Raw genomic sequence first — 26,376 nt, forward strand, 5'->3', positions numbered from 1 at the left:
TCTGAGCTCAACGTTGTCCTGTGATAAATTTCTATCTTGTCCCATATTTTTATTTCCAAAACTAGGTAGAAAATAAGTAGCCTGTTGACCTCATCTCATCTGAAGTGTTTGTGTGTATATATCTGACTTCATACACATTTTTCTGTTATTGAATAAGTTACTGTGGAACATTTCAGAAAACTGAGTTAACTTTCATAAGCAGAGAATATTGTAGAAAGGATAGAAGATAAGATTTGCTTTGATCAGCTGTGTCTATGTACTGGGTGCAATGAATCTGGATCTTCCCTTGCTGTTTCTACCCAAAGAAACGGAAAACATCTGTGGTTTCTCTAGTAGGAAATTCAGAGGAACATAAAGTTTCTGTCAAATATTCAGATACCCTGATCATATTCTGAAAGAAGTTTACAATCACAAGACTTTTCTAAGTCAGTCATTTTAGGTATGTAAAAATGAATGCTCAGCTTTGAGTACAAGACTTAGCTTAAAGCTCACAGAGGGAAACAACTGTATATTTGAATCAGTGTGGTAGATTCATGCTTTTGAGTTTCACTAGTACCTATTTTCTGTAGAAAATACTACCACAGAAAGTCTGAAATTTTTCTGAATGTAAAATTTCTTTCCTGTGCTGTTTCCATAATGTTGGTTGGAGTAATACTTTATGGATATTGGACTATATTCTGACTAAAATCTGTTCCTTCCATTTATTCTGCCCTAGTAAAGTAAATTTCATCCTTAAAACTCAATCCATGTCAATAATGTAATTGTTTTGGGATGTCTTTCTCCAAAATGGTAACGTCTCTAACAACTTCTATGAAGAATTTAAATAGTCCGATGAAAATAAGGCCAAACAATTTGCTGAAAATTCCACTTTGCTGCATTTTTTATATAAAAAGGTGTTACCATATGAAGTTGGTTCTTGGCACCAGCAGAAGACCATGACTCATGGAATGAGTAGACGTCTGTGTGTCACAGTATGTGAAAGGGTCATACTCTGTCAAATTTGCTAGGTGGGATGAAAGAGGGCTGTCATCTTATGAACAAAGTAAAATTAGCCTCACAAATTTTTTTAAGAGCCAACTTTTTCTACTTAAAATTCAGCTACACTTATGGTTTTCCTGTGAGAGAGAATATCATTATGCTCACAGTTTCTAGGAGTTTGGATAACCCACCACATATTTATAGTGGTGCATATGTAAATGCTGCAGCCAGAGAGTAAGTGACAAGTGATGGTAGAATGCTGGTAGACAAAGCAAAACTGAAAGATGAATAATGAACATCAGTGTAGGGTAAATGATTTTCAGGCTTTTCTGCCTTCCCACCATTAGGATTGCATGCCTGATGGCCCACCACCTGCATTTTGTTACATTGTTACCTCCTGTTGTATTGTTTACTTCTGTGGGCCATGGCTGTGGTATTTATATTGGCCAAGAGCAGCAGAGGCAAGAGAGAGAAAGAGCACCAGAGAGCCAGGAAAGAGGAAAGATTGAAGATTTTCTGGGGGCTGGGAGGCCTGCCAGCCTCCTGGCCCCTCTGGCGCCCCTGCCTGCTGTGTACCTGGTTGCCTCACACATGTAAAAGCTCAATAAAAGCCTGAAAAGGGCACGGAGGACCCCGGGACTCTCCTTTAGCCATCTGCTCAGATCATAGAGAACCAGCTCTGTGCCCTTCCTGGCACTACAATCAGTCTATATAAAGGTTTTCTATCTCAGAACTCAGGCCCATTGGCATTTCCAGACACTGCAGTGAGTCTAGGACCGGAACATAGACTAAAGACTTTGGCCGAAAATTATATCTAAAAGCAAAATCAGACACTGGCAGACCTAAACTTGAGGCAAGTGCGACTGTACCTTAGGGGAATTGCTGAATTCCCCAGACATAGTAAATATATTAGTTTAGTAGTAACGACAACAGTATGATTCAAAATATAGGTAAAGTCTGAAAATAAAGAACTAACAATCAGTCTTACATAGTTGATAGCATAAAATGCTAAGAAGTTCCCAGCTCTTGGAAAATTTCTATTTCACTATACAAGAATAAAATTTATATTTTATGATTGCTGAAAACAGAACAGAACGGACTTGTCAATCTGAAGTGTGAGACCATAGTCGGTATTATATGTGTTTGTATGAAAACAGCACCTTTTTCATCTTCGTGTTTGAGAGCTTTACAAAATGATAACTACTAGTATTAATATCATCTTGTAAAACTATCAAACCAATATTTTAGAATAAGCTCTTTTCCATGAGTCTGTGTTTGCTAATAAGAAAACAAGGTTAAGAATGGTAAGAGGACTTTTCCAAGGTCTCTTAACAGAAAAATTGGCAATGTTTTTACCAAAATCAAAAATTTTTTTTTTTTTTTTTTTTTTTTTTTGGCTACAGAGCTCCTGTTATTGTCATCACCCACAATGCCTCCAGGTTAGGCACACTTGGATGACTTTCAAAATACTGAGGGAACACCAAATGTCTGTTCCTAATTTCATTATAATAAGGGACATACAAAGTATATGCTTTCCTTATTTGGAAATAACTGAAATAACTTTGTTTTTCCTCTCTCACTTACCCTGAAGACAGTTTACACTTGGTTAGACCACACAAGCAAAGTTTTAAGAAAAACAGGCATTTTTAAAGAAAGAGCTAAGAAACTAAAAGCAGGAATAAGAATGGAAACTTTTTTTTAAAAGTAAGTATATCACTTACCCATATCCACCACATTTTATAGTTTTCGGGCTTAACAGAGTTGCTTGTAAAGCAATGCTGAGATTCAAATGTAAGTTGGCACACACAAGTATATGATAATACATTAAGTTCTACTTAAATCTTGTCATTTCATTCTTGCTTTGTTATCTGTTGACACCATAATGAAACATAAAATAATGAAAAGTGTCTTCATTTTGTCCTGTGGTTTTCTTAGGGCACTGTGGAGGAATTTATTAGATTGTTTCAAATGACTGTTTATTGAAAGTGCATGTTCTAAATCAAGTATATAGTACAGGAAGATATGGGCCCAAAATGAAAAGTCACATATTATTATGAGACTTACTACATAGAACACATACATTTTCAATATTTCACATACTTTTTATTCTTGCTTGTTAAATGTCTAAACACTTTTGTCAAGTCATTTCTTGGTCACAGAAATCTACAGAGAACTACTTATATATCAGCCATTATTTGAGGGTACTGTGGATACAGTTATGAATGAGATAGACAAGATCTCTGCATAACAAATTTCTAATAGTAGGTAAGAAAAGTTTTGTGAAAAATAAAACTCACTATGATGAAGGCCCTCAAAATTCCTGGACTAGAAGAAACATACCACAACTTAATAAAAGCCATATATGACAAACCTAAAGCCAATATCATTTTGAATGATGAGAAACTAAAAGCCTTCACTTTAAGATCTGGAACAAGATAAAGCTGTCCACTCTCACCACAGCTTTTCAATATAATATGGGGTGTCCTTGCTAGAGCAATTGGGCAAGAGAAAGACATACAAGGAATCCAAACAGGGAGAGAAGAAGTAAAACTATTGCTATTTGTGAATGATATGATAATATAAAGAGAGAACCCTAAAAACTCCACAGAAAAACTAATTAAAACAATAAACCAGTTTAACAGGTTACAAAACCAACACACAAAATCAGTGGTCTTTCTATATGCAATTAATCTCAAGAAGAAGAAATTAAGAAAAACATCTCATTCACATTTGTACACCCCTCAAAAATAAATAACTGGGAATAAACCTCACAAAGGAGGTGAAAGACTATACAAAGAAAACTACAAAGCATTGACTAAAGAAATAGAAGACAATACAAAGAAATGGAAAGGCATCCCATGCTCATGGATTGGCATAATTAACATTATCAAAATGGCCATTCTACCAAAAGCAATTTACAGATTCAATGCAATTCCAATAAAAATCTCAATGGCATTCTTCAAAATATTGAACAAATATTGATGAAATTCATATGGAACCACAAAAAATGTCAGTCAAAGCTCTCCTAACTAGAAAAAGTAAAAATAGAGGTATTACACTCCCAGACTTCAAACTATACTACAAAGCCAATATAATTAAAACAGGCTAGTACTGGAACAAAAACAAACATGCAGACCAATGGAATTGAATTGAAAACTCATACATAAGGCCACACATATATGGACACCTAATCTATGAGGAAAGAGCAAAGAATATGCTCTGGAACAAGGACAGTCCTTTCAATAATTGGTGCTGGGAAAACTGAACAGCTACATGCAAAAAAATGAAACTGGACTACCATTTCACACCATACACAAAACCCAACTCAAAATGGGTAAAACACCTGAATGTAAGACCTGAAACCATACAATATATAGAAGAAAACAGGCAAAACATTCCATGACATACATCTTAGAAACACCCTTAAAGACTCACCCGCCTGAAGCAAAGAAAATGAAAGAAAAGATAAACACCTGGGACAACATCAAACTAAAAAGCTTTTGCTCAGAAAAAGAGACAATAACCAAGATGAAGAGACACTGTACAGAATGGGAGAAAATATTTGCACTCAGTACAACTGATATGAGATTGATATCAAAGATCTACAAAGAGCTTATACAACTCAACGAAAACAAAATAAAGAATTCAGTCAAAAAACGAGCAGAAAAGCTAAAAAACAGTTCTCCAGAAAGGAAATTCAGATGGTCAACAGGCACATGAAAAATGCTCAACTTTACTTATAATCAGAGAAATGCAAATCAAAATCACAATGAGATATCACCTCATACCAGTAAGAAAGGCTCACATTTAAAACAAAACAAAACAAAAATTAACAACAAATACTGGTGAAGATATGGGGGGAAAAGAACCCTCTTACCTTGCTGGTGGGAATGCAAACTGCTCCAACCACTATAGAAAATCATGTGGAGGACCCTTAAATTATTAAAAATAGGTCTGCAATATTACCCAGCAATTCCACTCCCAGGAATCTGACCAAAGGACACAAAATTATTAATTCAAAAGGATACCTGCACCCCTATATTTATTGCAGCACTATTTACAATAGTTAAGATATAGAAACAACCTAAATGTCCAAAAATAGATGACTGGATTGAGAAGATGTGGTACATATACACAATGGAATGCTACTTAGCAACCAAAAAAGATAAACTCAGGCCATTTGCAGCAACATGGAGGTAGCTGGAAGGGATTATGCACAATGAAATAACTCAAAAGGGAAAAAGAAAAATATCAGATGGTTTCACTTATAGGAGTATGTAAGGGAACCAAACAAGGGGTAGGGATTAAAAAAAAGAGAGAGAGACAAATCTGGCAGGCAAATGATAAATAGGTACAAACAGCCGGGGAGGGAGAGGGAAAGGGATCAAAACAGGGGAGGGAACAGCATAAGAGACTATGGTGACTGTTTATGGATGACTTAGTGGTGGGAATTTTATGGGGCCTACACACCTGAGAAGAAAAATCAAACATTATACAAAAATGAACAATTATGAAATATATATATTTAAATAAATAAATGCAATTATAAAAGAAAAACTCACTATGTAAACAACTATAAATATGAATAGAAACACTAATTAATATAATTGTTCATCCGAAGTCTTTAGTTCAGAGTTCTTTATTAATGCATGAATATCATTTGTTTGGCAACTAAGTAGTCTTCTTGGCTGTGAAGGTGTTCCATTTTCAGTGTTAAAAAGACATGATATGAAAAGAAACTCACCATTGTATGCTCAGTCTGCTGTACTATGTAATGTGTTCTGCATTATGTAATCTTTTACCAATATTGGCAGCTTCTATGTCAGAATGGCAGGACTATTTGGCATGGGTGCTGTAACAAGAACCTAAGATATCCATGTAAAAAAATAGAAGACTATAAAACTCACTAATGCTCTGGGTGATTTACCAAGTATTGGCTACAGGAAGAGTGGAAAATAAAGTGTCTTTTTTCCGCCTCACTTCTATTTCCCTATGCAGTATGTTTTCATAAATGACTAACAGGTAGCATGCTAAAATTAAGTTCTGTCATCTAATAGACTGGAGAACCTGTGTTGAATAAATATAAAAGACTTTCTAGTGTCTTTAATATTTAAGGTACTCTATATATCTCTAAGAGACTGTCTTGTTTTATTTGACCATAAATTTTTTATGAAGTAAAATTTTTAGACAAATAGAAAATACACAGAAGTCTCCTAATTTATTTGCCTAAAAAATAATTCTTTACTACTTGACTTTGTTCTACCTTAATGAAGTTTGTTTTTATCATACATCAGCATTGTATGCTAATTTTGTTAAAAAGACAGATATTCTATAATTTCCAAATGCCAACAATAATGTAAGCCAACGATACTTCAACTAAAAAATGAATTCATTAATAAAAAAATAACAACAATGCTGAAAATTAAACAGAAAAAGAGCTATGGACTCAAATGACAGTTTTAAAAGAATTGTGGTTTTATGTAATTTCTAGTGGTGAGGGGGTGGGTAAAAAAAGAGTCATAAGTGAAATCCCAAAATGTGCAAGAACAAAATGGAGTTATTATCTATTTATGATGTGAGGATTGAACCCAACGTGGTAGAATGAATCAATAACCCCCCACGATGCCCTACCATTCATTCACTATTTTCAAAGTCTTATGTGGAAATCTAGATTCTACGTTCAAGGTCAAAAAAGCAATGACTTAATCTCAGCTCCTCAGTTTCAGTTCCAGGAGCTGACATTCGGAGTGACCTGCAAACTTAAGAATGCAGAGGATGTTAATGGTGGGATGGGGAGAAGAATGAGAGTCCTGCCTCTAATTTAACTGCTCATTTCATCATAAGTTTGTGGTACACTATTTTAGGTAAATTACTACCTTAAATAAAATAAAATACAAAGTATATTATCATTTGGAGACGAGTGACTTATTTGTTCCAATTTGCTATTTTACCCTCTTTTAAAGCAATTAAATAGAAGCAGTTTTGTGAAAAATAACTTAATGGTGATCAGTTTATAACTGCTCCAATCCTTGTAATTTCTGTAAGTTCTTTTATATTTTTTAAAGTTGATGTACAGGAGGGAGTGCTTACATTTAAATACAAAGTAAAGCAAATCTAGTAATTTTCACACTAGAAAATCTAAAGTCAGTATTAAAATATCTATAAAAATATTTGTAGTTCTTATAGCTATTGTCTCCATCTTGAAGGGACTGCCAAAATATTTTTTCAATCACTTTCAGTCATTTAAGAAGATATGTGGTTGGATAGATTTTTCTCCTGATCCTGGGTGGGGTCAATATGTACATTCTGCTAAATTCCTGCCTTAGGCCATCTGAAATACTAGAACTGGCTGAGTACTATAGAGAAGCAAAGTGGACTTAATTAGCATAATTACACATTGACAGGATGCCAAGAGTTAGTCAATATTAACAAGGAAGATACGTGCTTGCTTCGTAAATATTATACTCTGATGCCTAGAGGATCTGAAATACATCCAGTTCTATCCCACTTCCACTCTCCTCATTGACCTCCAGTTCTAAACAAAAAAATATATTGACTAAGAATCAGGAAGAATAGGGAGAATATACAGATCATTAGTAACTATGGGAAAAAATAAATAATTGCTGTAAACTATTACTTGAGGTTCTCTTAACAGACTAGTAATAGATTGAACAGTGGTTGACTACCTATTTCATTCTGTAATGTTTAGTTATACTCTTTTTTTCTCAACCTTTGCAACAATTACACCCATGTAAAGTAGTGCTTTGACTTCTAAGTGTGGTAATGTTAAGTTGATGTTAGCAAACAAATTTCTGTCAGTTGAAATACTATGTTAGGCAATTAATGCTTCCAAAATAGCTTAAATCACCTAGTCATAAGAATATTGAAATTCTAACAGTATATTTCCATATTCAATAGGAAGTTTTCAGTTTATTATAAGTGAATATTGTTTTCTCTAAGATCTATCTTATTATTTTGACACTGTATTTGTTCTTCCATTCTGATAATGTGATTAATTTTATAATCTTCTCTTTTCATGACATTTCTCTTGCTACTTGAATTGCATATTTTATTCCATGCCAGAAACAAACTCCCCATCACTTTCCATGTGTTAAATAATTTATATATATATATTTTTTAAAGATTTATTTATATATGCATACAAGAGCTGGGGTACAGGCCAGAGATACAGGGGTAGGGGGTTTAAGAGGATCCACCAGAGATGGAATGGGGAACAGAACAGGCAGACTGACTGAAATACACTGCTGAGGGGAGCAGCAGGCGAGACAGGACAGGTCAGCTTCGCCATGTGGGTTGCTCCCTGACCTGCCAGAGATCGAACTCCTGCTACAGAGGCTGCGGGTTGCTTCATAGTGCGGTGCTTAACCCCTTGTGCCACCAGGGAGGCCCCAAAAATAAATCTTAAAAAAAAAACTTATTAAAAAAAAAACATGGGCAGATAAAATTTGACGCTGTTGTCAACTAAATTAGAGGTTATTTGAAGATAAAAACAATTCCTACTTATAGCCATCTCAACGCCATAAATAATGATCTTTTCCACACTAAAGCACTCTTTGAAGTGAGAGACTATATTTATTTGGGGTCTCAGTCTAGAATCATGTCTCTAGATCTAGATTTGAGTTAAACTTGAATTCTTTTGACATTAACTATTACAACTATTACATATTCAGCTGAACTAAAAAAAAATTTTTCATTTATTCTTTTATTCAAAAACATTTATTGAGTGTATTTTAGGTGCAACATACTGAAAGAAATATAAAAATAAAGCATCATTTCCAACTCAATAGTAAAAGAGATGAATCATGAACATAATAATTCTATCGAAGGGTAGAAAATGATCATTGTTATAGGAAGTGGTTATGCGGTTTTTTGCTGAGAGTTCTAAAGAAGATTGCACTGGAAGAAGTGAGGTTAGAGGAAGCCAATAATGGAGATACACATGAATCTTTTTTTTTTAATTTTTTATTTTACACCATTGTTCATATTTGTACTTATAATTGTTTTTTCCTCTTAGGTACAGATCCTATAGCTCTTCTACCACCTTATCACCCATGAATATAGATCATTTTAGGTGGAGAAAAGGTCTCGAGCATAATAACACGGTCAAAGACTTGGGAATGTTTAGGAAGGGGCAATTTGAATTCAAATCATGCTTCAGGATTGTTAATTACATTTGGAAATTTAGAGCTAGATTGTGGAAGTCCATGAGAGGTAACCTAGGAAGAATAAACTTTCATTGTTTAGGCCATAGAGAACCACTAGAAGTTGAAGAGGGGGATGAGCAGAGCTATGCTTCAGGAAGATGTCTCTGGCTGCTGAGGTCACATAAATAGTCATATCAGTTCTCTGATGTGAACACTCCAGTGGCCTCCTTCAGCTCCTTCAGCTCTCCCTTTTCCTCATGAACTTCATCTATGCTGGCATACATGCTAATCCATCAACCCATCTGTCACATTTCCCTCTTAACAGCTTTTCCTTTGGCCATTCCAACCTGGAATGTTCTTCCCATTCTTAGCTATATGACTCACTCTATGTATTGGTAACTTTTTGTTTCAAAATTACCTTCTAAATGAATTCATCTCACCACTTTATTGTTTCTGACACTAAGGATCCAGCAGTAGAGCTAATACAACATAACAATGACCCTAAACATTTAGTCTTCTGACTAGTACTATTCAGGCTAATAACTGTGACTGAATGAATATGTGAGTGATAGATCAAGTCTGGGGAGAAAAGTTTTGAGTTTTTAGCAAAAAGACAAATTCATTAATTTATTAAATACTTTCAGTTGGTATGAATGTTGTTTCTAATATAAAGAAGTATGTCTTTCTAATAGCTGCAAACATCTATTTTCTTGCTTTTCTTTATCTTCTAATTTATTATCCCAGTGGTTTTCAGAAATTAGTATGATTATACAAATTTCTCCTGAGAAATATCCTGCAATATTAAATACTTCATATTACTCTAAAATTTATATATGTATACATAAATTATATAGATGTATTATATATGATCTAGACAATATATGTGTAGTGTGGTACATTATGCATGAATAGAAATGTTTTAAGGATGTATGAAAGTCAAAATAAATATATGCAATGAAATTAAAACAGCTTGTAAATTTTCTGCTAATAAACATTTATCATATATGACACTATTATCATGTTTGAATATGATATTTAAAATTCTTCAAATTTAAATTTGGTTTTAAGAATTTCATTAGTGAATCTATTTGCTCCTCTTTTGACAGAACAAAGAGTCTCCAAAATTGAAGCTCATACAAAATGTTTAAAACATCACTGATTTAGTAATGGTTTCCTAATTAGAAATTATTATCAATAGAACATAAATTATATAGAAGTTTGATTTTTCCCAACATTATTGGTGAGTTTGCTAACATGAAGGCAGTAAAAATAAATTTTATGGAACAAATATATAATAATTATAAATTATGTGTTAATTACTCATTCAACAATCAGCAACTCATCAACAAAACATACAGATATGAGCAATAAAAATTAAATTCAGTGATTGAATATATCCCTTAGTTTTAAACACATAGAAATCATTGCTTAATGCATTAATTTTGTTTTATTATGAAGCTATTTTATTAAGGACAGAAGATAGAACATAATTCATATAATAGTTTATCTGCTGTTTATGAATTTTGAATATTTAGATATATGAGCTTCCATTTGTAACATTGCACTAATTTTGCAGAAGACAGTGATGGGATTATGACATTTTTGGGGGCTTCCATGGTAGTGTAAGGGGTTTAGACACAACTTGTGAAGCTATTCACAGCCACTGCAGCATGAGTTTGATCCACAGCCAGGAAGCTGCCCACATGGAGCAGCAGACCTCTCCTGACTCGCCTACTGCTCCTCTTAGCAGTGTATTTCAGTTAATCCTCCTGCTCTGTCCCCCACTGTCTCTGGTGAATCCTCTCACCCCCCGCACCTCTGGCCTGTACCCCAGTTCTTGTATATACGAATAAATAAATATTAAAAATAAAAAGGAATGCCATTTCTTTCCTAAAATTCTTGAGGGATCTGGCTGCATATGGGATCTTGAGAGGGAGTCTTATGGGGCCAATCCCCAAAGGCAATATATGATGTTTCTGCGTTTTCATTGAAAGAGATAGAAACTTAGAAACTTACAGGACTCTACTTGGACTTGAATTTTAAAAATAAGCAAATATCACCACCACACAGAAGCAATCAAAAACTAAATATTTACTGGGGATAAAGGAATTAATATGTGTCAAGCATAATTCTGCTCTGAATGTAAAATTCTGTTCTTAGGCAATAAGAACAATTTTAGGTGCAATATATATGCTATCAATTTAACATTAAGGTCTGCTGGACATTTCCAGATATTCTAAGATGGGTTGGGTTTACTAAAATTCTATTTTCCTGAAGTATTAAAAGAAATCATTGTAAGAGAAGTGAGGTCTCTATAGAGAAGACTGGTTCAGTCACTTCTTAGAAAAAAGTGGCATAATTGTTCTAACATAAAAGCTTTTAATTCACATTATTAATTTTTAATTATATCTCTATCACTTCCATACTATGTAAAATAACTCAAATCACACACTTTTTAATCTATAAAATGAGATTTTTCTTCTCAAGTAAGGAAGCTCTTCACATAAACTCTTAAGAGATAGTGTCCATAGAATACTCTCCTATTTGGTACAAGAACAAGAGGTAATAAAGTTATTGTTTCAAGTTCAGTGGGGAAAGAGAATGGTGGTATGGCCTCACGACACCATGCAGCTCCAGGGAATAATCACATTGCCCCCTCTCAACTCCTTGCAATGGCCTTCTCCACCCTACACTTTCTTAGCAAAGCTGCTCACCTTGATAGATAGAGCTGCAGTATGCCTGCCCATTATATAACTGGAGGCTATGCTGGAAGAAGAATTTGTGGCATAGCTGACATAGCAGATGGGATTTGCTGTTAAATCTTTGAAATATATGATAGGTATTCTAGAAATAAGTAGGGGTTGGGAGACACACAACTTGCAGAGAGATCTGGAGGTCAAAATATTTCATTAATGGAAACTTCGGTGAATTTTTCATGTTCTTGATAATTAAAACCTTGATATTACTGAAACATTGTGCTCTACCAAAATGCTAATCTGAAACACAATTTAAATTTATTTTCTTTTTGAGAAAGCTAGTGCTATACATCTTTATAATATGGTCATTATTGAAATGATAAATCAGTAGAGAGTAGAGGTAGTCATGATACTATTAACAACTTATCTGCAGAGAAGCAATCATCCACCATGACCCACGAGGGTATTCAAAGAAAAGATGATTTTTAACTGCATTCTTTCCTTATGAACTATGAGCTAGCTTCCCAGGTGTCTAACCTGGCTTTGCTAAACAGGGACCTTGAAGTCACACCATTTGAAAACAGGAAAGACAGGTTTGGAGAATTTCAATTTCAGAACCTTAATCTGTTCATCTGACCTATTAGCCCTTGTAGGAACCTTGGTTATAAGTTTGGAACTTATGATAGTTCCTCTAAGCCCATGTGTCTGGTATTTAAATCATTCTGATTAAATTCTTCTCTCTTCCAACATGTTCCTGGACGTTTTCTGATAGATATTTACTCTGGTATCCTTCCCACAATTAATTGATCAGCAGATCCATTACAGAAATTCTGGACCCATTACAAAATTCCGCTTGGAAAGCCTTCAACTTCTGTTTCCTGACCCTTGGCTGCCAAAGTCTCCAGTTCAAGCTACTATGGTAACAGGGTGGTCTCCAGGGAAAGGGGAGGGGGTTCCAGGTTCCTTGCACAACCCAAGGAAGGGTGAAGCTGAGCAGGGAGTTGGGGAAGCTAGAGAGGAGGCTGGAAGAAGACGGGGAGAAGGAAATAAAAGGAAGGAGACCTGGAAGAGGCACATCAAGCAGAGAGACATGTGAAGAAGCTGCACTTTCTTCTTGGCCTTGGACTTGTATCTGGGACTTGGGGGACACCTACACTTGAAACAGACGTAGGTGAGAGACCTGTGGGAAAATTAACAATGGCAGCCTTTATCTTGAATTTGATTTTGTTCTTTTCTTCCAGACTTGCCTGGTCCCTTATGCCTCTTTTCTATGGGTCCCCACCACGAGGTGCCTTGGACTTGTGGCAAGCTTTTGGGCCAACCTTGTTTGGCTGGGCATTTACTCATGAGAGTGTGGGTAACTTTGGGTGTTTGGTGTGAAAACTATTTTATCTATCCTTTCATGTCTGTTTATTGTACAATGATTGTATTAAAGTTCCTTTTCATTAACGGTCTTACACAATAGAGTATGTTTGTTTTGATGTGGTAGATGTCAGAACCTATTTAAATTGGGCAGGTTTGGGGGTCCTGGTGTGCCCCTCATTCCGCCAGGTAACAGAATTAACTCTTTGAGTAGGGCAATATCTGGAAGGTGCTTGCATAGAAAATGAAAGATCCCTTATTTTATCTGTGAAAATCTCTAATGCTATTCCACTTTTAGGATTCTAAATAGATGATAGATAAATAGATGATAGATAGATAGATTGGCTATATAAAGATGGATAGATATAAATATATAAGTAATAATTCTCAATTCAGTATAAAACAAGGATATTTAGGGTAAAGACAGCAAACATGAAAGGGAATTTTATTAGTAAAAACTTTTAGATGTAAATCTATGATGATTGGCAGTTCACTTAAGCACATAAAATATCTTAAGGTTAATAAATACAATTATTCTATTTTACTAGAGTGGCCTGAATTAATTGTATATTTAAAACATTTGTCACTTAAGAGCTTCAGGCTCTAGGGAATGCACAAACACTAAGAAGCTATTATGTGTAAGAGAGTCATTTGTACTTCATGAGGTAGTAAACAGAGCACATTAGTCTTCATTTCATGACCAGCCTCCATTTCCAATGTGGTGCTATAAATTTATGTAGATGTAGGTATAGATATAGATATACATATATATACATATATACATATATATACATATATATATGCTCAACCACTGCGCCACGGGGGAGGCCCTAGATATATATAGTCTTTACAATATAGAATGTGTCATTATATATATGTATTCATTTAAAATTGCTGAATTTTAGAGTGCAGCCTGTTTAATTAAAACGTATAAATCAAAACTTCAATATCATTCATTCCTTTGCAGTGCCACTAAAGTATAATTTACTTGTTCATTATCCAAAAACAATAAATCCCTAAACCTAAGCAGCCATTTTTTCTTCATTAATTAAGTGAATAGTAAATAGGAAACTGCTTTAGGGTTTAAACTTGTGAAATAAGTCACTTAGAGAAAGCATCCAATGGAATAGAATAAGGCTGCAAGGCCAACATAATTAATTTCGGTTTGTTGTATGTCAAATGTTTGTATTTAATGATATGAGCTTTAATTTTGAGCTAAACACTAAGTATATACATAGACTCATGACATGAAAAAGCACAACCAAGTTACTATTTCCATGTTTGCCTTTCCTTATACAGTAAAAGTCAACATGAGTCCTTACCAGGGAACTCCATTATCTAGTACATTAAATTACATTCAATGCATAGTACTTTTTATCATCCAGTGAACTAAATGGGGCACTAGAAGTTAATGTAGAGCCTGTCCTGTTTGATACATCCTGGGAATATACATTTAGACAGCTCATTTTCATATATTTTAAAAGTTTATTAAATCTGATGAAACAATAAGAAGAGCAAATGTAACCCATATGTAAAACATTAAAGTATTTCATTGTTAAAGAAAATTAAAATGTAATCATTGATCTAGAAAATACCTAACAACTGCTCACAGTGTGATTGTGGTCTATTAAGGGATAAAAGTAATTATAATGTATTTCAAAGAGTAGGAAATAACTAAGATTCTGAACTAGTCTCTAACTTGTCTATGATTAGTTAGACTTGTCTAACTGGTCTCTAACTTATTTATGATTAAAGATATTTCCCTTCTACCATGATCAATAGGAGAATGTACATTATATATATGTATACATAGGCATATATGTCATGGATTTCTTATTAACTAGCAATAGCCCTTTGTAGCAAATAGTAGAGATTTATAACTACTGAGGAATAAATATGGAAGGAAGGAATAAGACTCAGATAGTAAAAAGTAAGGAAGGAATAAAAAGCTAAAATCTTCCCTATATTGGGCATTCTACCACATATATTTTTTTACCCATTCTTGCTTCCTCCATACATATCTTTTAAAAATACATTTCCATGCATATCTAACTTTGCCACAATTGATTTCTTATCACTATCTTTAGTTGATTATTTCTATAGATAGCATTAAAACTAGCTTTTGATAATTTAGTACTATGCAATTTGTTCCAGCATTTTTTAATACTGATAAGCATGCTCTTTTTATTACTCAATATGTCCCATATGAAGCGGTCACACACAACTGAAATTTTTATTGAAATTTAGTACTTCAGAAATGTTTCTGGAAAACAATGAAGCTTTTAATTTTGGTGGTAATGTCTCTCACTGTTTCTATTTTTGCCTGGAATTTAGGGAAGTGACATCAATCTCAAGCTCCATCACATCAAATACCTTAACTCTAGACTTAGTATGTTTTTTCCTTTCCCCATTCTGATGAACCCCTTCTATGACATTTTTATAACCTGAGATCGGCCTTCTATTAGAAGTCTGACTGTAAAATCTTTTTTGGGGAATAAAAATAATACAAATGAACAAAAGAATAGATTTTTAATAGAAAAGGGAGTTTTTCAAGAATACACAGTAAGTGAATTTAAGTATAATTTAATGCTAGAAAGAAGACAAGAGGAAAAAGATAAAAAAAGGAAAAATAAAATGGCCAACCTATTTTTCAGGCAATGAATAAATGCATGAAAATTATGAAGTGATTGATGAAATGCACTTTAGGCCTTATTCTTTTTTTAAACATCTGCTAATATTCAGGCTAGCCAAATTCTCTGAAATGTCACTTATTATTAGAACTTTATTTTAATATGACATGAGACATAGCATATGAAAATATTTCATTTTATATCATGCTTTCTCATGCATTATTCACAATCAAAATCATATCAGAAGAAGATAAAATTTCCAAGCTATCTTGTTAAAAAATTCAGAGAGTAAAGCAATTCACAAAGAAAATTTCTAATAGAAGAAATTAGCATAAAAAACAACCAAGTATGAGATAAATTTCACAACAGAGGAATAGGGCTTGTATGCTCAAGCCAAATAACTTTCCTGCAGTAAACCTCTGTGACTCCTTATTATTGATATAAAAAATACCAATAAATTCCTTTGTTTGATATATAACAAGGTCTATTATCTGACTTATTGTGCATTCTACTCTTCTTTTCTGGTCTTTTTCTACCCCTCCCCATCTATCATGTATTTGTATTCTTTATTCACATTGCACAGTGTTCATTTCTCTAATCATTCTGTGTGTTGCTTTACATAGAATGTTTCTTTAATGCCTTTTGTTCATCAGGTAATACTTTTCTACACTCCCTCCACCTTTGGTGAACTGTGGACAATGGTTTGGATCATCAAGCATGAGAAGCCCATAGGAATCATAAAGGCCTTGATCATCTTCCACTGTAGAAAAAATAGATGTCAAATATTTGCTCTTCTTTTCCTTTGCAGCATGAATATAAACACACATTATAGCCTGCTTTTTTACTCTGTAGATACTGATGTTTTTTTTACTCTGTAGATACTGATGTTTAAAAATAGGTACCAGGGTTTCATGATACCAGGTACCATCATATTCAATGATGAAAAACTGAAAACTGTTTGCTCTAAATTAGGTACATGATAAGGATGTCAATTACTAGTCAATATAGTGCTAGAATTATTAGCTAGAGCAATTAGTAATAAAAGTTATAAAAGAAATCCAAAATGGAAAAGACAAAACTATCACCATATGCAGATGACATGATAATATACATAAGAAATCTTGAAGATACCACTAAAAATAATAACAACTATTCAAAATAATCAGTATACTGAAGGTTCACGCAAAAATATATAAATACACAAAAGTCTACCGAATTCATATTTTAAAAAAATGAACTTGAAGAGAAAGAAAAAAATCCTGTCTCCTATTGCATCAAAAACAATGAATTACCTGGGAATTAATTTAACAAAGGAGCTAAAAGATCTGTGCAATGAAAACTTCCAGAAACTGTTAAACAAAATCAAAAGAAGACATGAAGAAATGCAAATATATTCCAATAGCATTTTTCAAGGAGCTAACTATTACAGAATATTATGTGGAACCACAAAAATCCATAAATAGCCAATGTGATTCTGAGACAAAAGAACAAGAATGGAGGTGTTACACTCTAAGACTGCATACTCTATCGCAAAACAATAGTAAACAAAACAGCATGGTATCGGACAGACACAGATCAATGGAATAGATTGGGGTACAGAAATAATCCCATGTTTATATGGGGCAGTTTTCTTTTTAATATATACAGTAGTAATTGTACTTATTTATTTGTACAGTTAATATATGATAAAGGAACCAAGAATATACAATGGAGAAAGGAAATTATCTTCAAGAAATGATGTTGAGAAACTTGGATGTCAGATAGAAAAGAATGAAACTAGAGCACTATTTTATAGCATATGTAAACATCAATTCAAGATGGAGCAAAGTCCTGTCTGTAAGGCTAGAAACCACAAAATAAATAGAAGAAAATGTAGGCAAAATACCCTATAATATTGCCTTTAGTGTTGTCTTTGGGAACTTGACTTCACCAATAAGGGAAGTAAAGCAAAACCAAACTAATGGGACTACATTAATTTTAAAAACTTGTGCATGGCAAAATAAAATATTATAAAATAAAAAAGACATTCTACCAAATGGGAGAAACTGTTTTTTGCATTAATAAGAGCTAATCTCCAAAATCTACAAATAATTCACACACACACACAACAAAAAGAAAACAAATACTCCAATCCAAAAATGGACAATAGGGTAAACACTGTTCCAAAGAAGACAAGGCTTCTTTGCTCACAGATGGCTCACAGGCACGTGAAAAAATGTTCTCATTGCTTATCATCAGGGAAATGCAAATCAAAACCACAAAGAGATACAACCTCTCATGTGAGAATGACCAGAGACAAGCAATGTTGGCCAAAGTGTAAAGAAAAAAAGAAACTTGCACATTGTGAGAATGTAGCCACCTCAACAATATATAGAGAGCAGCATGGACTTTTCACAAAACAGTATGGACCTTTCTACCAAGTGGGTTAAGAATATGTGGCATATACACATAGGATACCACCCAGTTATTAAAAAGAATGTGAAATCTTGCCATTTGTGATAATATGCATGGAACTGCAGGGGGTTGTGTTAAATGAAATAAGTCAGGAGAAAGACAAATACCAGATGAATTCATGCCTATGTACATTATTAAAATAAAGCAAAGAAACAGATAAAATGAAAACAAAACAAGTCCTGGATATTTGACTGCAGAACTAAGGCTACCAGCAGGGGCAGAGGTTTGTAAGCAAAGCAGGGAGAGGGGCTCAATGGACTATGGTAGAAGATCTTGTGCTTTGATGGTAGGCAATATCTGATAACATAGACTTGTGGAGATGTGAAACTTGTGTTGTAAAGCAAAGTTGTAAAGCAAAGTTGTGTTGTAAAGCAAAGTTACCTCAATAACTATATTTTTAAAAAACACAATGAGGGGCCTCCATGGTGATCAAGGGGTTAAACGCAGCCCTAAGAAGCTATCTACAGCCTGTGCAGCAGGAGTTTGATCTCCGGTCGGCCAGGGAGCTATCCACATGGTGCAGCAGACTTCTCCCGTCTCGCCCGCTACTCCCCTTAGCAGTGTAATTCAGTCAATCTGCCTGTTCTGCTATTGCTGTCTCTGGTGAATCCTTTCACCCTCCCGCACATCTGGCCTATACCACAGTTCTTGTATGCATAAAAAAAAAATCTTTAAAATAAAAACAAATAAACAAAAAAAACACAATGAGAATATTTCTTATCCAGTAGGATGGCTATAATAAAAATGTTGGACAATAAAAGCATTGTATAGATGCAGAGAATTTGGAGCACCCATTGATTGCTGATATGAATAAAATATCAATATATTTTATTTAAAATTCTGTCTTTTTAATAGATGCAAAATATTAAAGATTAAATGTTTTATATTCTATTCTCATATATATTCTATTCTCATCAAAAATTGGTGTATTTTTTTAAAGATTTATTTTATTTATACAAGAGCTGGGGTACAGGCCAGAGGCACGGGAGGGTGAGAGGATTCACCAGAGACAGAGCAGGGAGCAGAACAGGCAGGTGGAACGAAAGCACTGCTGAGGGGAGCAGCAGGCTAGACAGGAGAGGTCTGCCACGCCATGTTGGTATCTCCCTGGCTGGCTGGAATTGAATCCACGCTGCAGAGGCTGCAGACAGCTTCACAGCTCTGCACTCACCCCGCTGCACCACCGAGAAGGCCCAGTTGGTGTATTTTTTATACTTAGAGCATATTTAATTCTTACATTAAATAGCTTAAGAGATTACTGATTTCAATTTGTATCTATCTTGATCTATCTAAAACCCTGTTTGATTTAAATTCTATAAAATTAGAGCTGAAAAAGTAAGTTGACAAAAACTATTTGCTCTAAATATATTTTAAAGTTCTTAATAATTAACTCTGTATTACTTTATATTTAAAGTAAATAAAAATTCAGTTCCTCAATCGTAATAGTCGTATTTTAAGAAATCAATTGCCACATGTGGTAGTGACTACTGGGTTGAATATCATAAAGTAATTTGTATGCAAATTTGGCAACTTTTAGTGATACCTAAGGTAATGGGATAAGAATGAGGAACTAGAGGGCGGAGCAACATGGCGGCGAGGAGACGCTGCGAGTAAGATCTCCCATTAAAAAAAGTGAATAGGGAGGAAAAGCGGCAGGTCCCAGTGAGAAGTGGGACACGGAAGATAAACGGGTGACGCCAGCAAACTGCCGAAGAAGAAAGTGGCCATAAAAGAGGACTAGAAGGGAGGGAAGCGCAGAACCCTGCTCCCCTCCCCCGCCCACAGAGGCGGCACTCTCCGACCGGCAGAGAGGAGGAAACAACAAACCAAAACGGCCCACAAGAAAAACGGACGCAGCAAGCGGGACTGTGAGTGGAAAGGAACTATTTCAGCCACCACACCCCGTGAACGGGAGCTGTGGAGAACCCTGCAGGATTCGCCGCGGCGGTGAGTGAACAGCTCCGGGCGCCATTAGAGAAGAACAAAGACCCCGGGAGACACGCACACAGCCCGGGCTGCCAGTAAGCTTGCGTGGATAGCGGCGCGCTCGGCGCGCTTGAAAATCAAGTGCAGACCAGGATCGCGGCTGCCCAGGTCCCCGCGCCTGCGACCTAGGCTTGGGAGACGACCTAGGCTTGCGGGGAGGCACGGAGGTCCTCACTGAGGTGAAGATCCCTCCCTGAGTGAGCAGGAACCAGGCGCCCAGGCACGGGAGCGGTGCAAAAGGCGCCATTCCCGCGCCACTGAACTGGGCTACAGCCCGCGTCCTGGAACTGAGGGCTTTGGAACTGAGACCCGGGGCACGAAATTAGGGGCGTGGGTTCCCCACGACGGTGGGGCACAAGGCAGACACAGCACCCCAAAGCCGTTGAGGTGTACCCTACCATCCCCGCTTTGCTCCCTGTCCCACGGCGTGGAAAATCAGCTCCCCAAGGGCTCTAGGAGAGATCTTTGGCGCCACCTAGCGACTTGTAGACAGCACAGGCTCCTGAAGGAACTAGTGGCCAGCTGGGGAGTTAGCCCACACCCAGCCCCTTCCGAACAAGTAGTCTGAGCCCACAGGGAGAGCGAGCACCCACAGCCAGGGCAGACCAGGCACGCAGAAGAGTGTGCCTGACACCGGACGCGCAGGGAGTGTGTCCCGCATCAACATTTTAGAACAGGGACATTTCTTCAGTAAAGACTACCTGCAGAAGGCTTCCTCAGGAGCCAGAGGTGAGCGGGGGAAGTTCGCCCACGCCAGACCCCCTCTGGCCTGCAGTCCAAGCCCAGAGGGGGAGCAGGAACCCACCGCCGGGGCAGACCAGGCACACAGGGGAGTGTGTCCCCACATCGACATTATAGGACAGGGACCTTTCTCCAATAAAGACTGCTTGAAACTGACAGATGACTCCAGGAGGAACCAGAGGGGAGAAGAGAAGCCCACCCAAGATGCCGGCCAGTCCCAACAACACAGTGTCCCAACGCATACGGCAAATTAGAAAACAGACAGTAGGGAGGAGAAGAACCACACGCAACCTAGCAACTCTCCAGAGAAAAAGCACACCACAAAAAGAAAACCAGCCCCCAGATTGCAACGACAGTAACTTGGAAGAACTTCTGAGCCTTCCAGAAAGAGAATTTAAAATTGCCGTGATTAAAAAACTGACAGAAGTCATAAAGGAAAACAATGATAAGGGAAAAATAATCAACGATCAGAAGAATGAAATTGAGTCCCTAAAGAGGGAAGTAAAAGAAATGCAGGAGATCAAAGAATTAGTGGAAGAACTAAAGAATTCTGGGAAAAGCAATGAAAGCAGAATTGATGAAATGGAAGAACGAATAAGTGCTCTTGAAGACACAGAAATAAAAAGAACCAAAACAGAAAAGGAAAGAGAAGTACGAAGGAAAAAGAATGAAGAAAGACTTCGGGAACTATCTGACTCCATGAGGAAAGGAAATATAAGAGTTATAGGAATACCAGAAGGAGAGGAGAGAGAAGTAGGAGCAGAGAAAATATTCAAAGAGATAATTGAAGAGAACTTCCCAAATGTGAAGAAGGAGCTGAAAATTGATATACAAGAAGCAAGAAGAACACCAAACTTCCACGACGAAAGAAAAAATACAGCAAGACACATAATAGTAAAGCTCCCAAGAATCCAGGACAAGGAAAAAATAATGAAGCTGGCAAGAGGGAAGAAACAGATAACATTCAAAGGAAAGCCAATCAGGCTGACATCAGACTTCTCCGAAGAAACACTACGGGCAAGGAGAGAGTGGAGGGACATAGTCAACAGACTCCAAGAAAACAGATGCCAACCAAGAATACTCTATCCCGCAAAGCTCTCCTTCCTCTTTGAAGAAAGAATATGGACCTTCCAGACAAAGAGAAACTCCGGAATTTCATTGCAACTAAACCCCACTCCAAAAAATACTACAAGGAGTCCTAAAGCCAGAACCTCAGAGGGACGAATAACAATGAAAGAAGGCCAAAAAAAAAAAAGTTATTAAAAGAATAAATAAATAAAATCAAAGGAAAGACAAACACAATGGCAAATACAGATGTTAACATATCAATATTAACTCTAAATGTAAATGGACTAAACTCTTCAATAAAAAGACACAGAGTTGCAGCCTGGATTAAGAAACAAAACCCAACCTTTTGCTGTCTCCAGGAAACACATTTAGCTACAAAAGATAAAAATAGGCTCAAAGTCAAAGGATGGAAAACAATCCTACAAGCAAATGGGCCAAAAAAGAAAGCAGGAACAGCTATACTTATATCAGATAAAACAGATTTCAAACTCAAAAAGATAAAAGAGACCCCAATGGTCACTACATTATGATCAAGGGGACAATACTTCAAGAAGAAATAACACTCATTAACATATACTCACCAAATGAAGGAGCACCAAAATATATCAGACAACTGTTGTCTTCTCTGAAAACAGACATCAGAGAAAACACATACGTAGTGGGAGACTTCAACACACCACTATCAACAATGGATAGATCAACAAGACAAAAAATAAGTAAAGAAACCAAAGCTCTAAATAAGGACCTAGAGCAATTGGGCTTAACAGACATCTATAGAACACTAAACCCCAAAAAAACGGAGTACACATTTTTCTCAAGCGCACATGGATCATTCTCCAGGATCGATCACATACTGGGGCACAAGACAAACATCAACAGATACACCAAGATTGAAATCATACCAACCATCTTTTCTGACCATGAAGGCATCAAACTAGAACTAAACCATAAAAAGAAGGCAAGGAACTTTCCTACCTCATGGAGATTAAAAACCACACTACTGGAAGACCACTGGACTAATGAGGAGATCAAAGAAGAAATTAAAAAATTTTTTGAATTGAACGACAAGGAGGACACCAATATCCTAAATGTATGGGATGCAGCAAAAGCAGTAATAAGAGGAAAATATATAGCAATAGAAGCTCACATCAAGAAACAAGAAAGAACTCAAAGAAACAACCTAATCTCGAAGCTCAAAGATCTAGAAAAAGAACAACAAAAAAACCCCAAAACCAGTAGAAGAAAAGAAATAAAAACCAAAGCAGAAATAAATGAAATTGAAACTAAAAAAACAATCCAAAAGATCAATGAAACCAAGAGCTGGTTCTTTGAAAAAATCAATAAAATAGACAAACCCCTAGCCAGGCTCACAAAGGAAAAAAGGGAGAAAGCACAAATAAACAGGATCATCAATGAAAGAGGAGAAATCACAACGGACACAGCAGAAATCAAAAGATAATCAGTAACTACTATGAACAGTTATATGGAAATAAGTTTAATAATCTAGAGGAGATGGACAAATTCCTACAACTCTACAATCACCCAAAGCTAGATAAAGAAGAAATAGAACACCTAAACAGACCAATTACAATTAGCGAAATTGAAATGGTAATCAAAACCTCCCCAAAAACAAAAGCCCAGGACCTGATGGATTTACAAATGAATTCTACCAAACATTCAGAGACGAATTAGTGCCTATCCTTCACAAACTCTTCCAAAAAATTGAGAAGGAAGGGACAATACCAAACACGTTCTATGAAGCCAATATTACACTAATACCAAAACCGAACAAGGACAACACTAAAAAGGAAACTATAGGCCAATCTCCCTAATGAACACTGATGCAAAAATCCTCAATAAAATTTTAGCCATCAGAATCCAACAATGTATCCATAAGATAATTCACCACGACCAAGTAGGATTCATTCCAGGGGCACAAGGATGGTTTAACATCCGAAAATCAATCAACGTTATCCAACACATCAACAAAAAGAAATATAAAAACCATATGATAATATCAATAGATGCTGAGAAAGCTTTCGACAAAGTGCAACACCCATTCATGATAAAAGCCCTTGAAATTCTTGGGATACAAGGAACATACCTCAACATCATAAAGGCCATCTATGACAAGCCAACAGCCAGCATCATTCTCAATGGTGAAAAGCTGAAAGCAATTCCATTAAGATCTGGAACAAGACAAGGATGTCCACTCTCACCACTGCTTTTCAATATAATACTGGAAGTCCTAGCCAGGGCAATAAGACAAGAGAAAGACATCCAAGGAATCCAAATAGGAAAAGAAGAAGTCAAACTATCACTATTTGCAGACGATATGATAATATACATAGAGAACCCCAAAAACTCCACAGAAAAGCTAGTTCAACTCATCAATCAGTTCAGTAAAGTGGCAGGATACAAAATCAACATGCAAAAGTCAGTAGCCTTCCTATACACAAACAATAAATCTGAAGAAGAAGAAATCAAAAAAACCATCCCTTTTGTTATTGAAACAAAAAAAATCAAATATTTGGGAATAAATCTAACAAAAGAGATAAAGGACCTATACAAAGAAAACTATAAAACACTGTTAAAAGAAATAGAAGAAGACACAAAGAAATGGAGAGACATCCCCTGCTCGTGGATTGGAAGAATAAACATTATTAAAATGGCCATCCTTCCAAAAGCAATATACAGATTCAATGCTATTCCAATCAAAATTTCAATGTCATTCTTCAAAGAAATAGAACAATTATTGATGAAATTCATATGGAATCACAAAAAACCCGAATAGCCAAAGCTCTCCTGAAAAAAAAAAGAAGGGAATGGAGGCATTACACTCCCAGACTTCAAACTATACTACAAAGCCATAATCATCAAAACTGCATGGTATTGGAACAAGAACAGACATACAGACCAATGGAATCGAATAGAAAATCCAGAAATAAATCCACAGATTTATGGTCAACTAATCTTTGACAAAGGAGCAAAGACTATGCATTGGAGCAAAGAAAGTTTGTTCAATAAATGGTGCTGGGAAAACTGGGTCGCTACATGCAAAAGAATGAAGCTTGACCACTACCTCACACCATACACAAAAATCAACTCAAAATGGATTAAAGAACTAAACATAAGACCTGAAACCATAAAATATATAGAAGGAAATATAGGCGAAACACTACGTGATCTGCACATCAAAGACATCTTTACAGACACATCACCCAAAGCAGTGATAGTGAAGGCAAAGATAAACAGCTGGGACTACATCAAATTAAAGAGCTTCTGCACAGCAAAAGAGACAATAACAAAAACAAAGAGAAACCCCACCAACTGGGAGAACATTTTTGCACCCAACACTAATGATAAAGGACTGATCACAAAAATCTGCAAAGAGCTGATGAGACTCAGCAACAACAAAGAAAATAATCCAGTCAAAAAATGGGCAGAAGAGCTAAAAAGAAACTTCTCTGAAGAGGAAATGCAAATGGCCAACAGGCATATGAAAAAATGTTCAACATCACTTGCCATCAGGGAAATGCAAATCAAAACTATCATGAGATACCATCTTACACCAGTGAGAATGGCACATATTAAAAAAACTAGCAACAACAAATGCTGGCGAGGGTGTGGAGAAAAAGGAACTCTTCTGCACTGTTGGTGGGAGTGCAAACTGGTCCAACCACTGTGGAGAGCTGTGTGGAGATTTCTGGACCTACTAAACATAGAGCTTCCATATGATCCAGCAATTCCACTCCTAGGTATTTACCCAAAGGACACAGAAACATCAATTCCAAAGAGCACCTGCACCCCTATGTTTATAGCAGCACTGTTTACAATAGCTAAGCTTTGGAAACAACCCAAATGCCCAAAAATAGATGACTGGATCAAGAAGATGTGGTACATATATACCATGGAATATTACTCAGCATTCAAAAAAGATAAACACATGCAATTTGCAGCAACATGGATGGCGCTGGAAGGGATCATGCTCAGCGAAATAAGCCAAAAAGAAAAAGAAAAATACCGGATGGTCTCACTCATAGCAGGAATCTAGAAAACTTAAATAAGGGACCAGGAAAATGAATAACTATAAGAAAGTGAAAATCAAAATCAACAAAAAACTATGAACCAGAGACACTTTTAGGCGGGCGGGGGCGGGAGGGGAGGGATTGGGGTCAGAATGGGGGCTGCAATTGTATGGGGAATATAACAATAAAATTTATAAAAAAAAAAAGAATGAGGAACTAGTAAAACATGACTCCAAGTTTTGCAACTTAACAAAAGGTGTGGTAGATA

This window comes from Talpa occidentalis, unplaced genomic scaffold (assembly GCF_014898055.3).
Source record: "Talpa occidentalis isolate TD23 unplaced genomic scaffold, MPIMG_talOcc4v2.1 talOcc4.2, whole genome shotgun sequence".
In the NCBI taxonomy this organism is placed as follows: domain Eukaryota; kingdom Metazoa; phylum Chordata; class Mammalia; order Eulipotyphla; family Talpidae; genus Talpa; species Talpa occidentalis.